The following is a 6,000-nucleotide window of genomic DNA, read 5'->3' on the forward strand; positions in this document are numbered from 1 at the left end:
AACAAAATGTAACAGGGGAAACTGTCTCCAAATATAATGTTTTCAATCTGAAGTGAAGGATTTTTTAAATCGGACGAGCCGTTTGGGCTGTACACTCTTTATGCGCCCAACGTTAAATAAAAATGCAGCGGTGCCATATACCTGGACCCACAACATAAGTGAATGAAGTTATTGTCTTTTACGCTAACGTGCCGATGAACGGCTCCCATTACAAATAGTAACTTCATTCACTTATGTTGTGAGTCCAGGTAAATGGCAACGTTGCACTTTCATTTAACATTGGGCGCATAAAGAGTTGAGTTGATTTTAGTTTAGCGTCCCTTTCAGCAGCGAGGCTATATGAGACATGGACCTACTGATTAACGTGGAATCCGAACCACATGAGCTCCCGCCGGGAATCGAACCCGGGTCTTCAACGCCAAAGGCGCGTACCCTATCCACATAGCCACAAGGGAGTTCGGGCGCATAAAGAGTGTAGGCTACAGCCGAAACGGATTGTCCGATTAAAAAAAAATCCTTCACTTTAGATTGAGAACATCATATTTGGAGACGGTTTCCCCTCTTACACTTTGTTGTAACTCTAATAATAACAAGGGGGCGGTGGCTCAGTCCCTGGTTCGATCCCAGCTCATGGGGCCGCGGTGGCTCAGTGGTAAAGCGTTCACCTCTGGTGCTTGGGGTTCCGGGTCCGCCAAGTGAACTTTGTGGTGGACAAACACCGTGTGCGTGGGTTTTCTCGGGGTTCTCCCGTTTCCTCCCACTTTCTTCATTCCACCATTTCATTCATCTCTCATCATCACCGTCTCCTTTAGCCTAACCGGCATAATCGTGGGTCGTAAAACTTAAAGATTTCTTTTCATTTCATTTTCTAACAATAACAGGACTAATTAACGGACTGGGCTAACAGTGTTTCAGGAAATATCAGATCCCTCTTCTCTTCCTATGTGCTACCAGTACTGTTCTCAGGAAATATTATTTCATATGTACGTATATTGCATATGATTGAAATAGTAAACAGCAGAGAGTCTTCAAGACAAATTTCTTGCGCTTGGGAGAGAGAAAATATAATTCTCAACTTGTTCTTTGTTCATTTAAGCCTGTTGTTCTCCCTGATTTATGACGTAGTTAATTCCGTCTTACGTAAATGAGCAGAAGAAAGAGATCAAGGTTCCGTTATAAAATAAGACAAAACACATACAAAACTACCTACGCAATAAACATGAAGCATGCAGGAACAATTCAAGCGAACACTCCATGGAACTAAGGGATAAAGCAGAAGACAGGCAAAATAAATACCTGTTTATAAGGCTCTTCACGTAAAAGACGCCATATTTGTACATTTCACAGTTGAACAAAAGACAAATGATAAAGCGTAAGTTAACAAAAATATCTGCTTAGTTTCTTCGTTCTGCAACCCCTACATAAAATATAACTTACTCTTGAATGTTAACTAGGCGTCTGAAAAATGGTCCGTTTAATTACTTTGGCCTTTTTGAAGTACGAAGTAATCCCCTAAGAGGGATATAACTAATTAACATAATATTTCGAATCCACACCTTTTACTTGGCATAGAGATACCGTATGCGACAAAACAAACAGTACAAAAGTAAGACCGTTGACATTTGTCTATTTATTGGTGGTACAACATAATGAAATATAAGAAATGTTGTCAAATTATAACAAAATACTTTGGTTTGAGTAATATTTACCTGTACCTTGGGCAGAAAGTACTCATACATGTGCACTATACTTAGTAGAATGTTCATTTCATATTAACAAAAGAAGAATGTTTTTAATATATGTAAGTGATTATTATGGGATAGTTGTTGATATGGACATGTTTTATGGTTACCTAGTCAGTGAGTTTGTGTACTCAACAGTTTTAAGAAAAGGATATTATAAGTTATATCAAATAATAAACCAGTTTAGCACCGTTTATAGACGTTGTCATTTTTATTAAAAAGGTGAGATTAATGGTATTTAAATATCGAAGCTAATATTTTAATGCCAAAGAAATACTACCACTTCGAATTTTTATCTCAGCAAACGAACCAGGTTTACGACTATCATTTTGATAAGTCGTTATAAAATGGATGTCAACTAAATGTTACTCAATTCATATTGTAAATTTATGAGGAATCGCGCCTCTACATTATGTGTTCAAAATATTGACCACTACGCTGAATACATTCTTCATAGCGGCTCTCTAGATTGATGAGCATGTTAGTGAACATGGGTTGCTGCAACGACAAAAAAAAAAAAAAAAAAAAAAAAAAAAACTCTCTTAACTCCGGTATAGTGGTAGGGGGTATCTGTTTGGAAAATTGCTTTCTTCAGCATACCCCATAAATGTAGGCATCTGTATCAGTGAGGTCAGAGGAGTGGGAAGGATATGCAAAATCCGTTTTAGGGGAATTCAGTTGATGCCTAAACTCTCGTGGGTAGTAATTCACTTGCAGTATGCACAGTAGCTTCGTCTTGCTGCATCCATTGTTGCTGTGACGACAGATTTCTGGTGCGGGTAAAACCGCACAAATCATGCAAGAATGGCTGAATGTCGATTGATGTAGCGATCAAGGTACACAGGCTTTCATCACTGAGCCATATGTGTTGATGAAATCTTCATCTTCGTATGCCATAGCCTAACACTCCAGAGCAATAGAGTAGACGTGCATTCTCATCTCGTGTAGTGAGACGCTTCCCCACACCGTATGAGCGGAAATAGTGTTCGACACTGAATATCTTTTCCTCTGTTGTGAGTAACATCATCTTCGTGCGAACTGCATATACTCTAGTCCACACACAGTACCTGCGCGCAATCCGTACGCGAATTTCAGTACTGTTTGTTTTGCCGTATACTGTACTTCTCGGTGTCTGCAGGGAAGAGAGAGTAAGTTCTTAGAATTTTTTTTTTTTTTATGTAAGTGTCAGCAGCGTTTTACCGCAGCTTGCTACACTAAATCCTAGAAATATAATGCAAATGCAAAATTCAATTGCAAAATGCGACGCACTTTTGCTCATAACTTATTAGTAAGATGAGTTAATTTGCGATAAACGTGTTTCCTTCATGATAATACAGTTCCCTTTCAATTTAATATAACGTTCAATGATCAATGTTTCCTCTAATAAAACATGACGTTTTCTTAAAAGTTCTCAATGACACGAATCAATCCGTTACGGACCACATATGGTATATTATTGGGAACTGGCGGTAGAAATGTTCCTACCACGTTCTTCATCACATCATTTCATTCTACATCATAATCATCATCATCACTGTCTCCCTTAGCCTCGGTGAATAATCGTGAGGCGTTAAACTAAAAATTTTATTTCCTTTCCTTTCTTTTCTTTCCTTTCATTTCCTTTCCTTTCTTTTCTTTTCCTTTCCTTTCCTTTCCTTTCTTTTCTTTTACTTTCTTTTCCTTTCATTTCCTTCCCTCTCTTTTCCTTTCCTTTCCTTTCTTTTCCTTTCCTTTCCTTTCCTTCCCTCTCTTTTCCTTTCCTTTCCTTTCATTTCATTCCCTCTCTTTTATTTCCTTTCCTTTCCTTTCCTTTCCTCTCTTTTCCTTTCCTTTCCTTTCATTTCATTCCCTCTCTTTTATTTCCTTTCCTTTCCTTTCCTTTCCTTTCCTTTCCTTTCGTTTCGTTTCGTTTCGTTTCGTTTCGTTAAATTAAATCTGTTTATTGAATAATAAAATTATATCTCACTGCATTTCATTTTTCCGAGGAAAAGGACATTTGAATAGATTGAAGAAGAATCCTAATCATTAGAACTCCAGTTGATTTTAAAGAAAACAAAAATAACTCTCCATATAAATCAATGGGGGAAAGAAACACGAATGGCACAGGTATTCAACAAGGCTAACCGCAAACAAACGAACGAACGAAGGACGAGGTGAGTGTTTAAACAAAATTAATCGATCTAATTGGTCTATTTTTTTCATTCTTTGTTGACATAACTTTGTTTAGTTTCTCAACCATGTGCATTCTTTAATTAAACTCTCTCCATTGCTTAAATGGGTAGTCTCACGTAAGTCAGTAACGCAGAGTGGCTAGGATGTTCGTGCATGAATAATTTAAAACTGGTAATATACTGGGGGAAACACATTTCAGAATATACATTCGCATGACTTCTCGAACGAAATTCGTATAACAAAATATATGTTTCTAAAGAACATACTGATCTTAGCTTCAAGGATGGTATGCTGCTAGTAATTTGAAGATCGTTCGACAACACGATGATTGAAGTAGTGTGTCCTCTACTATCTTTGGCTGCAATGCCAGGTCAACGTCAATTGTGCAATTAAATGAAATCTTTGAGTTGTACGTCCCACAGTTATGCCGGTTAGGCTAAACGAGACTGTGATGAGTGATGAATGAAATGGTGGAATGAAGAAAGTGGGAGGAAACGGGAGAACCCCGAGAAAACCTACGCACACGGTGTTTGTCCACCACAAAGTTCACTTGGCGGGGGCAATTGTGTAATCAAGTGACTGCGAGTGTTGATGTATAGTTGTTTCCTAGAACTATCGTTCTACTATGTCGCCATCACGTTGTGGCAGTACCCGAATTTAATCACAATTTCATGTATAATAATTTTATTTTTATTGATCAATTTTTATTTATTTTATGGATATCGGGTTTTATAAAAATCATGAGGTGAAGGTAAACAACTGTTAAGAATCGAGATTAACGCAAGCTGATGCAAATGTATTATTTAATTGTCAGCAAGATTCAGTAAACAAAAATGCACAATGGAGAGTCTGCGAATGCAGGAAGACAATGTATGTAATGCGTTAACTCCTACATAAATGACATTCTGTAAATTATGAAAAGTAATTGTAATCTGTTTGTGAACATTTCACACATTCACGGATATGAGGAAATTGCCTAGAATCGGGAAATCGGAGTGTGTCGAGTGTTGCAGTTTTTGAGTCTTGACACGAGGAAAGAATTTGTTTTTCCAAATGAAAGGAGGTCACACGTGCCTAGCAGCAGACGACGCCAGAGAATTCCAGAACGGAGGAGTTGAACAAAACCAAGAGACAGGAGGTCTTCGGGACAGAGAACAAGGGGTTCGAGTGACAGAGAACAGAGATCCGAGGGTTCGACACATAGAGAACCAGGAGTTCGAGACAGAGAACCGTGTGTTCGATGGAGATAGAAAACCGTGAGTTCTATTGAAAGAGAAGTCATCGCGATCTGGATGGAAGTTTCAGCTTTTAGAGAAGCTTCAGTATTTTATTAAAGAAGTTCTACGATTCATCTAGAGCATTGGGAGTGAGACCAGATTCAATGCTAAGCAGCAACGCCTGTCCATAGAAGTATCAACTTGGCGATACTGGATTCAACTCGTCAACACCGAGGTCATCAGCGAACGTCATTTGGAAGAGAACTGAAAGGTATGTGTTTCTCCTATTCAGGATTCAATTGCTCAATGCTCGATAAGCGATACTCGTCTGGCAAAGTTTCCGAATATCCGTACTAAAATCACAACACCCACATTCATTACATTTTACTGAATACGAAATACAGTTGTTACCTAATCATTGAAATCAATGTTTTATTATTAGAACTCAATCCCCAATTGGTATGTGTTAAATTATAAACCTCTCGCATATGAATTTGAGAACTTGCCCACTCATTCTAGATGGTGAGTGGAAGGCGCTCAGCTCAATTCAATTTTGCATCCCCAAATTAGGCACGAATTGAGCCGGGTTGTCAACGTGTAAGTGTTTAAACGTGTGTGTACGCTAAAGAATGCAGATTGTTCCTACGGTGTACAACGCAATGCAACGCACCGGTGAATGTCAAGACAGAAGAATTGTTTACGCCTCGCCTACTAACAGAATGTCTAACGCTAGTGCAACCAGAGTCAACATAGGTCTCATTATAACCTCATGAACACTAAACAATCGGCTATTGGAGACAAGCCTTTACGCATGGATAGTTCTTGTCATCCCTATCAATGTCTGTCTGAAGCAGAGATTGTCATTTTTT

At 38.5% G+C, this 6,000-nt stretch overlaps 1 protein-coding gene across 2 annotated transcripts in view; it reads right to left on the reverse strand.

Moving 5' to 3' along the window:
- The window catches only part of LOC145668982 (uncharacterized), a 351,060-nt gene that overhangs the window by 36,888 nt on the left and 308,172 nt on the right, over positions 1 to 6,000 (reverse strand). The window lies entirely within an intron of this gene.

Source organism: Thermobia domestica, chromosome 13 (assembly GCF_964235325.1).
Source record: "Thermobia domestica chromosome 13, izTheDome1.hap1.1, whole genome shotgun sequence".
NCBI classification, from domain to species: Eukaryota; Metazoa; Arthropoda; class Insecta; order Zygentoma; family Lepismatidae; genus Thermobia; species Thermobia domestica.